At 56.7% G+C, this 10300-nt stretch overlaps 1 long non-coding RNA gene across 1 annotated transcript; it reads left to right on the top strand.

Annotated features, from left to right (window-relative positions):
• Window positions 1-1754: 1754 nt before the first annotated feature.
• On the top strand, window positions 1755-6425 carry LOC149124991 (uncharacterized). Its single transcript, XR_016211867.1, has 2 exons — window positions 1755-2013; window positions 5580-6425. It is a non-coding gene; the product is annotated as an uncharacterized LOC149124991 (long non-coding RNA).
• Window positions 6426-10300: the final 3875 nt, after the last annotated feature.

Raw genomic sequence — 10300 nt, 5'->3', positions numbered from 1 at the left:
ACCTGGAAGAAGCTCCTGGCTCCTAGCTTCAGATTGGCCATTATGGCCATTTGGGAAATGAACCAGTGGATGGAAGACCTTTCTTTCTCTCTTTCTCTCTCTCTGCCTCTGCCTCTCTGTCACTCTGCCTTTCAAATAAATAGGTAAAACTCTTTAAAAAAAAAGATTTTTATTTATTTATTTGTAAGAGAGAGAGAGAGAGAGAGAGAGAGAGAGGTCTTCCATCTGCTGGTTCACTTCCCAGTTGGCCACAATGCCCTGAGCTGCGCCGATCTGAAGCCAGGAACCAGGAGCTTCTTCCACGTGCATGCAGGGGCCCAAGGACTTGGGCCATCTTCTACTGCTTTCCCAGGCCATAGCAGAGAGCTGGATCAGAAGTGGAGCAGCCAGGTCTCGAACTGGTGCCAATATGTGATGCCAGCACTGCAGGTGGTGGTTTTACCCACAACACCACAGTGGGGGAGGGGGGAAAGTCTTCCATCCACTGGTTCACTCCCCAAATGGTCTTAACAGCCGATCTGAAGCCAGGAGCCAGGAGCTTCATCCGGGTCTAATATGCAGGTAACAGGGGCCCATGCACTTGGGCCACTTCCACTGCTTTCCCAGGCACATTAGTAGGGAGCTGGATTGGAAGTGGAGCAGCTGGGACTCGAACCAGCACCATATGGGATGCCAGCACTGCAAGTGGCAGCGTTACCTGCTACGCCACAGCACTCCTTTGAAAAGAGTTTGACTAGAACTGGCTGATGATGGTGACATCACTTGAGGATTCCTTCCACTCTGGTTGGCATTTTGCCATGGATCCAACCTGAATGCAAACACAACCTCCAGGGAAAAAACGTCCTTTATTTTTTTTTCCTTTTTCATTCTGCTGGTCACCAGCTCGATCACTAACTTGGGAGATTTTCCAGACACTCGATTGCATCTCAGTGTGGAAACAGATGGACCCGGCGGCGTGGCCCAGCCATGGCAGGGAGACGTTGCCCAAAGCTTCACATCCCAAGTCAGTTGGGAGCCCAAATGTCGAGCTAAGCCAACAGGCATAGGTTTCCCTGGCCGCTGTTGAAACTGGGGACACGAAACTCGTCTGTGCAGGGAAGAGTCAGGACAGTGGCTGCCCAGTGGTGCGCAGGGGGTGGGCGTGATGAGGAATCTTATGTGGTTTGGGAATGCCTGGCTCATGATCAGGGTGCTGGCAATATGGGCTTGTGCAGGGCTGAAAATCCATTCTCACTGGAGCCAGTGCTGTGACGTAGTGGTTAAGCCGCCACCTGCAACACCGGCATCCCATATGGGCATCGGTTCAAGTCCTGGCTGCTCTGCTTCAGATCCAGCTCCCTGCTAATTTGTCTGAGAAAGCAGCAAAGGATGGCCGGAGTGCTTGTGCTCCTGCACCCATGGATGAAATCCAGATAGAAGTTCCTGGCTCCTGGCTTCAGCCTGGCCCAGCCCCAGCTATTGTAGTCATTTGGGCATGAACCAACAGTTAAAAGATCTCTCTCTCTCTCTCTCTGCATCTCTGTGTGTGTGTGTCTCTCTCTCTCTTTGTAACTGACTTTCAAACAAATCTTTCAAAAGAATGAAAGAAAATCTACCTTATGAGAAGTGGGTATATACTGGCCTTTAACAATAAAAATACCTGAGTCATGTGTCTTTGGGTGCAGCGGAGACAGAAGCTCCCTGGGAAGCCACTCTTAGCAGAGGCGCCCTGGCATTACTGCGCTCTCTCTCTCTCTCTCTCTCTCTCTCCAGGAAAATCACTGTCTGAAAACTTGACCAACTCTTGTGGGTCTGTGGGTTTGCTGCAAAGCCCTTGGTAGGAAGACGTCATCCCCACGCAGGACAAGGGCTTCTCTGCAGGTCATGGCCAAGGCCGATGGTGAACAGGCTGTGGGAAAACCAGGAACTGTGCGATCACTCTTCCTGCCCTCCGCACCACGGTGACATCATCCCCTCCCACCTGGCTTCAGGCTCGGTTACAGCCCCAGCCAGGTTCTGCGCCTACCTGCCCAGGTGAGTCAGTGAGCTCATCAGAGCTTTGGGGCAGTCGTCCTGGAAGGAGAATACATTCAACCACAAAGAGAAAGCAGTGCCCGGGCCGCCCCACTCCCTATGAGGTCTTCACCTTGAACTCCACACAGGAAGGGCCCCGGCGCATTGCTTCAGACTGGGGGCGCCTGTGCTCAGGTAAACACAGCCACACCCTTTAGACAAACGGCGGCAGTGTTGGATTGAGCCTCCGGAAACAGAACCTGGCACAGGAAGGGTGCCAGCTGGCGGCTGGAGCCCGCTAGAACCCCCTCTGCTCACCACGGAGGAGCTGTGTGATCAGGACAACTCACATGCCCTCTCTGGGCCTGGGCTCCTTAACCCTAAAGTGAAGAGTTGAGCTGGAACAATTCATGAGGTCACTGAAAAAGAAAAATGGGATAAAATCATTGAGGCCCCATGAAGTCAGGACCTGTGCAGGTTTCTTTTCTTTCTCTCTCTCTCTCTCTCTCTTTTTTTTTTTTTTTTTTTTTTTTTGCATTTCATAAGTACAACTTTAGGAACATAATGATCTTCCCACCATACGCATCCTCCCACCCTCACTCCCACCCTTCTTCCTCCTCACTCTCCTATTCCCATTCTTATTTTTGAATAAGATCTATTTTCAATTAACGTTATACACATATGATCAAGTCTATACTAAGCCAAGAGTTCAACAAAGGGTATGGAAAAAAAGAGAACTGTTCCTCATCAGTCGAGACACAGGCTGTTCAAAGTCATTGCATCTCGAAGTGTTCATTTCACGTCTGTAGATTACCTTTTAGGGGCTCTGTTGGTTATCTCAGGTCAGGGAGAACGTATGGTATTTGTCCTTTGGGGACCGGCTTATTTCACTAGGTATGATGGTTTCCAGTTTCTTGTTTTGTGCTGGACCCCAAGAGCAGAGAATGAAGCTGCCACAATCCCACTTCCTAGTACATAGTCACCATCTGCTCGGGCAAAGCCAGCAGGTTAAGCGGCCGCCTGTGATGCCAGTATCCTGTACGGGGGACAGTTGGAGTCCCAGCTGCTCTGCTTCTAATCCGGCTCCCTGCTAATGCCCCTGGGGGAGTAGTGGAAGTTGGTTCTGGTACTTGGGGCCCCTGCTACAGACCAGGATGGAGTTCTTGGCTCTTGGCTTAGGTCTGGCCCAGCCCCAGCTGTTGTGGGCATTTGTGAGATAGTGAGTGAAAGATCCCCTCTCCCCCGTTACTGCCTTTCAAATAAATAAATTTTTTTTTTAAAAAAAGGTATCTCACCCATTCCGCTCTCATCTGCACTCCTCATCTCTTCTCCCAGCAGGTACCCCGAGTGTTACACTTTGTGTACACGTGGGGCGTGTGTCTACCCGTAACTCCATGTTTCTATATATAATTACATCCCCATAACAATACATCACCGATTGGTGTGTGTGTGTGTGTGTGTGTGTGTGTAGAGGTGCTGGTGATTTACATGAAGGGGCGCGTGCTATGAATCTTTTCCTCCAGGCTTCACCCTGCCTTTGTGATCTCTGTGTTACTCCATGTGCATCTGGCTGCTCAGCTGTGATGCATAGGGCACGTGAGCGCGTGGCCGCCACACTGTTCCACTCCCCTGCCGCTGGACACCTAGGTTACTCACACGCCCTGCACTGCACACAGCTGTGCGGTGACCACTGCCACGCTCAGCCCCTTGAGGACGGGCAGGAACGTTTCCTGAGGATGGCTCCCCTCAGAGCGGCTGTGCAGTCTGTGTCACTGGGTGCAGCCACGTTGTGCTGGGGGCGGGGCAGGGGCCACCGCTTGGCTGAGGCGCTTGGTGCAGGCTCTGGGGACCGGCGCCTCTGTGAGGAGCCACACCTCCCCTTCCTGACAGCCCGCCCCATGGTAAGTGGGCTTGACTTACATCATATTACACGGATCGTCTGCTTCTCCTCCTAGACTGCAGGCTCTCTGAGGACAGGCATGGTGGTGCTGTGCCCAGTGCCCGAGGCATGGCGGACACCGCAGCCAGCACATAGCCCCTGAAGCTAGCTGTCAGTCAGGGGGCAAACTTGAACTTGAGCAGTGGGCGCTGTGCAGGAAGCCTCAGCACCAGAGGGAGGGGAGGAAGAGACAAGGGCATACATCTAAGGAGGGCTTGCTCCCGGGTGCCTGCCTGTCCACGTGGGGCCTGAAATCGGGGGCCCCCCTTGCTGTCCCCCTGAGCCTCGGGCAGAGCTTCTGTCTTAGAAAAGCTTTGGGCGTCATTTAGCATCTGACCTGGCCCCTCCCTCTTCCTTGTCTTCCTGTCCCCTTCACCGAGGGTCAGCCAAGTGCCAGCGATAGGCTAGGACCTGCGCTAGAGAAACACTCAGGAAGCCACTGCCCAGTGTTAGTGTGTGTGTGTGTGTGTGTGTGTGTGTGTGTGTGCTGGCAGCTGACAATCAAGCAGCATCACGCAGTGGAGAAGAAAGAGGGGCGTGTCTTCACCTGGGAGGCAGAGAAGAGGGGCTCACCCGGGCAGCATCGGGAGGTGATGCTTGTGTCTGAGTTTTGTCCGACCAGAGAAGCTGCATGGGGCCAGCGCAGGGCGGCCAGGGGCCTGCGAGAGGTCTGTGTTTCTGGAGCATCCGTGTGGGTCAAGGCCAGGAGGCAGGTGGTGGCCTGGGTGGTTGGGCAGGGAGCAGAGATGTGAGGCTGTAGGGGGAGGGGGGACTGGGGGTGTCTGAGGGACCCTGTGGACTCTGCATGAGGGGGCAGCCACTCAGCACAGAACGCACGCTGGGCAGTGGTGGGGTATTTCGGGAGACTGGAGGTGTGGGGTGAGCACAAAGTCTGGGGGCGGACAGTGGTGGGAGGCTGTGCCCTGGGCAGGGGTGGTGGGGGTGAGGCTCTGACTGAGGCAGGAGGAGCAGGGGGAGGGGTGGTGACCTGAGTGCCCAGGTGCGAATTCTGTGGTCCTAGTGTCCAAGTGTGAATTGTGTGGTCCTGGGTGTCCGGGTGTGAATTGTGTGGCCCTGAGTGTCCGGGTGTGAACTGTGGGCCCTGGGTGTCTGGGTGTGAAATGTGTGCCTTGGATGTCCAGGGAAGCCCTGTGTTGCCAAGTAGCTGGGACTAGGGTTTCCCCTTGGTGGAGAGGAAGAAAGTACCTCCAAGGCCAAGAGGGGTCTTCCCCAGAGAAGGGACCCCAGGCTCATACAACAAACACCCCCCAGGCGAGGCATAGTCCAGACAGAAGAGAAGGCCACAGGGCAGCTGGTCAGCCTTGCCTGGGATGGAGGACATGTCAGGCCCCACCTAGACACAGGGAAGTCACCAAAGCCAGCCCTCTGACTGCCCCTCTCCATGCTGGGGGCAGAGAGGCCAGGGCTGGCGGGGCTGAAGGGCTGTGGGGCTGTGGGCACTGTCCCAGGGAGGGGCAGCTCTCACAGACACCTGGCCCCTGCAGGGGCTCCCCGGGCACGGTGGGGAGCCTGCTCCTCGCCTCTCCTGGAATGACCCCCTAACACGCGGGCTTGGGCTTGAGCGGCAGGGACGGGCTGCCCGTGCCATCCTGGGGATGCCTCACTCCTCACTCTGCTTCCTCTGCAGCCCAGCTCTGTGGAAGAGGACTCTCTTCTCTCCGCCCATGCACCAAACTGGACTTGCAGGCTGGGCGACTCTCTGGGAAAGTGTGTGGGGGTTTCCAGTACTTCAAGTCAGTTTGTTTGAATCTGTCCTGTGTGCCGGGCCTCAGAGCCATTGCCAGCAGCAGCCTCTGCTCCCCTCCTCCCCTCAGCCCTTCCACTCCCAGCAGCCACAGGGCCATGAAACCATGAAACCTGCTGTCCACACAGCCCAGGCTCCGGCCGGCTTCCTGGCACTTAGAGACGGTGCCAAAAACTGACTTCTGGTGTTGTCTTGGTGCTGGTGACTTGCATGTCTGTCTTGTAGCCCACCCCTACCCCCCAGTACCCCCTGCCCCAGGCCCTTCCAGAAGGAGGCCCTAGGGTCGTAACAGCCCATGGAAGCAGGATTTGGGGAGTTGTTCAGCCCAGCCTGGTTACAGTGACACCAGCTGTGGATCTTTGCGTAGCAGGGGTGTCTGAGTCCCTGGGCAGCTCATGACCTAGAATAAAGACGCAGGGGCCAGCATTGTGGCTCAGTGGTGTGAGCCCCTGCCTGTGACACTGGCATCCCATATAGGAGTGCCCTTCCAACCCGGCTCCCTGCTATGGCCTGGGAAAGCCGTGGAAGAGGGTCCAAGCGCTTGGGCCCCTGCACCCATGCGGGAGACTGGGATGAAGCTCCTGGCTTTGGCCTGGCACAGCCTGGCTGATGAGGCCATCTGGGGAGTGACCCAGTGGATGGAAGGTTCTCTGTATGTCTCTGTCACTCCACCTTTCAGATAAACACATAAACCTTTTAAAAATAATAATAAAATACAGACACGATAAATTCAGTTGGTTTTTTTAAGGCGTTCACTTCCTTCTCCAGCTCCTCTGTTACCCTCTCACCCGGTGCCCTCCCTGGGCTGAGGTAGACCCCAAGGGCTCCCGGTGGGGTGGAAATGAGAGAAAAGCTCTCGAGGGGGAGTCGGACACAACCCAAAGTCTGGGAGCCCCCAGCTTCCAGCAGCGGGCAGGTTAGTGCAGTCAGGGCCTTGCAGGTTTGCTGTGGGAGGGGCCTGTTGTGGAGACCCGGATGTTCACTTTCCAAAAGAGTGAAAGCCGAGACAGCAGGTTGTAAAACAGCCAGGGATTGTCTGGGCTTGGAGGGGGCAATTTGTGTGCATGGAGCCCAGTGCTGCTATTTTGCCAATGACACCTTTGACCTCATGCCTTAGGGGGCCGACTAAAGACTTGGAGTCAGGGCCTCCCTCTGTATCTTTGGATCTGTCCACTGTGCCACGGGTTGAGCCGTAGTTTGGAGTTGCTAGGTCTGTGTAGGCAGAACAGGAAGAAAGGTGGAGGAGGAAGTGAGAAGGCGGTGCAGGTGGGGATGGGATACCTATTTTGGATTCTTCAGTGAGCGGAGGAGAGGATTTTATTTTTTAAAGTCTAGGCACGGTAGTTTTCATTTCAAACACTTGCATGATAAAAAAAATCCACACTGGACAAAGTAAGCATCTCCCTCCCTGACCACCACACCCCAAACCAGTCCCCCAGTTCGTGGTGCTCCCTGCAACACGCGGGTTTCCCCAGGCCCCTCTTCTCTGCACCTGCACACGTGCACCAGCGTGCACCACGCACCCCTGCACCCCACGCGGTTCTGCCGCTGCCTTTGGTTTCTCAGCACCACTGCGAGGCCACGCAGAAGGCACTCCCAGCGGTGCCACACTGGCCAGCAGTGAGCAATCCCTCAGTCCTTCCTGCCTCGCGGTGGGTGAGGTCACCACTGTGTGTGCCAAGCCTCATTTGTCCAGCTGGGGACCAGTCAGGTCCACTCATCAAGAGTCTCAGGAGGAGACTCCAGGAGTCGTCCCCAGGAGAGTCTCTGGGGCTTCTTCATAAACCCTCGGCTCGTGGCACCACTGGAGGCCGGTCAGAGTCTTAGAAGGGGCACTGGCCGGGTCTATCAATCCATCAGCGACTATTTGTTGAGGTCCTACTATGTGTCAGCCATGTCCAGGCGTAGGGAAGTGGTGGGCATGAGAGAACCCACCACGCCCCAAGGAGCTCCCCTGCTGGTGGGTGTGTGGGCAGCAGACAGGGGCACTCGTGTCGATTTCCAAGTAGTTTCAGACACTGCTCACTGCTCTGGATTTAGCACAACCTCAGAGCGGATGATACCTTGAAGGAGTGACTGGGAACCAGCAGGCACTGGGGTGGGGGCCGGCTCTGGAGACTGTGTGAGCTGGAGCGAGATGTTCCCCGCCCCTGCCCTCTCTTTCCCCTGCTGGTCACCTTGGGGCTCCTCCTCTCCGTGGAAGCAGACACGATGCTCTCCGACTCTTTGCTCCCAGGATCTCTTTGCTGGGTTGCAGCCGCTATGTTCAAATCCTCCATCAAATAGTGGTGGGCGCTCGAGAGAATGCACAAGTGGGAGGAGGACCCAGCCTCGGCACCAGCACATTCGCTGCGAGTTCCACGCGGCTCCGTGCCCTGTGGGCCGGTGCCGGGAGTTCAGGTCCGGAGGAGGAAGCACGGACACAATTGAGAGCACCCAGGCACCTGGGCGGGCAGCAGACAGGAAGTGGCTCTGGGGCAGAGGGCAACCGCAGCTCCCTTGTCACATCCCCAGCTCCACCAAGTCAGTCCCTGTGGGCATGGCTCTGCCACCAGCAGGGCGAGCAGATCGGGTTTGCTGAAGGCTCTCGGGAGCCAACCGGAAGGGAGACCGGAGTTCAGGCACCACCAGGAAAATCCTGCTTTGCCAAGATGATTAGTGTCGCCTTTGAAAGCCAGCGCGGGAGGGAGGAGTGGAGAGAACCCCCAGCTGCCTGTCGGCCCACCCTCCCTGACTTCTGATCCCTAGGCTCATGTGTCACTCAGAAAGTGGACCCTGGCTGGGGGCCCTGGGCCCTGGGCCCTGGGGTTTTTTGGCCCCCAACAGGTGTAGCACGGTGGAGCTCCATCAGTGCCTAGGTTTTCCCTGTCTCCGCGCGGCAGGTGGGACACGCATCAGAGGACACGGAGGCCTTGGTGCTTTTACTTGGGGGTGGGGGGGTGGGAAGACTCCCAAGGGCCCCTCTCGCTCATCTGATTCATGAGCCTCCATCAGGCAGCAGGCCAGGGAGGCGTGAATAATCTTACTGCAAGAAAGCAAGCCGGTCTGACCGACTCATTTATCACTGCTGCTGGGACGCCCGGGCCGGCGCTCTGAGCCCTGTGACGGGCGAGAGGCAGAGGCAGCCTGGGGAGACGCCCACTGCAGGCTTCTGATGAGAGGGAAGTGAACTGGTGCCAAGTGCAGGGCACAGTGCGCTCTGACTGTGAGTCCTGGGACGGGCACTGTGACGGCCAGAGGGACTCAGCGTGACAGCAGACAAGCGACCAGTGCGGAGGGACCTCAGGAGCACAATGGGCAGGCTGTGGCCAGCGCTCTGTGCAGTGCCCCGTGCTCAGCCAACGCCCGTTCCAGGCCCGAGGCCTCAGGGCGGGGGGGGGGGCTGATGGAGCCCATGGAGAACCTTCCTTGAAATTCTAGAAAGGACTAGGAGTTTCTCCACTGTTCCACTCCGAGAAATAATGCAATGTGAAAGATGTGTATTTGATGTGTGGCTAACAGAGATTAAGACAGGGGCTTAGGGGTTGACTAGGGGTCCAGAATCATCTGGCTACAGCCTAAGCCTTTACTGATGCAAGTATGTGCCAGGTTCTCCAAAAAGTCTCGAAGGCAGTCCCAGCACTGATGTGAGACAAAAAATTATGCAGCTGGGGGCCCCGAGGCCTTCACTCTGACTCTTAAAGGCTCAGTGGGGTTTCTTGGGGGCCTCGGGGCGTGGTTTATTTCCAAGCTGCCCTGGAGGAAAGCTCTCTGTGCAACATGGCGTGGCTGGGCCGGTTCCAGACCGCTGTGGCCAGCCGCCGGCCTCGTCCCTCCTGGCAGAGAGGTTTGTGAACTGACCGGAGCTGTGGCAGATCCAAGGGAGCTGGAGACGCTTCCTGAGAGCCAGCCACATCTGGAAGTTCCCACGCGCCCCAGACTTCCTGTGCTGGACGCCGACGCCCAGGGCATGGGGCTGGGAGGGCAGAGCATCAGGCTCTGGCCTCCTCACTGGACTCAAGCCCCGATGGCAGCTGCATGCCGTGATCCCAGGAGCGGGTTCCTGACGAGAGGGCGAGTGCAGACCCTCGGTGTCTCTCACAGGCTGTCTTGCCCTTCCGCCTTCAGCCATGGGATGACAAAGCAAGAAAGCCCTTGCTCCTAGATCCTGGCCCCCCAGACTCCAGAGCTATAGAAAATCCTCCTCTGCTCTTCATCGGTTGCTCGCTCAGTAGAAATCACCTTGTCTGCTCCTGCAGCACAGACTAGATTAAGACAAATAAATTGCAGGCTGCCTTTCTTGGGCCCTGCTGTGTTGAAGATCCAGGGCTTCTGTGGGCCGATGGGACAGGGGAAGGCATCCGTGCACCTCCACTCTCTGTTGTAGCTTTCCAGGGAGGAAAGCTAGATGCTGTGAGAGCCCCGGGGAGACTGAGACTGGCTGGGGGTCTCACTCTGAGCCCTTGTTTGCCAACTATCCAGTGGCCTGCCTGCCACCACCTTCTGCCTCCACAAGCCCTGAATGGGCACGGGCACCACGGCAGGGGTGCATGAGCGTGGATGTGAAGCTCTTTCTGCAAAGGTGAGCCCAGTGTGCAGGGCCGGGAGACCCTGTGGGTGCAGGG

Source organism: Oryctolagus cuniculus, chromosome 8 (assembly GCF_051225735.1).
Source record: "Oryctolagus cuniculus isolate XC-2025 breed Fujian yellow rabbit chromosome 8, ASM5122573v1, whole genome shotgun sequence".
In the NCBI taxonomy this organism is placed as follows: Eukaryota; Metazoa; Chordata; class Mammalia; order Lagomorpha; family Leporidae; genus Oryctolagus; species Oryctolagus cuniculus.
The sequence above is the reverse complement of the archived record's forward strand: the minus strand, read 5'-3'. Positions and strand labels throughout refer to the sequence as shown.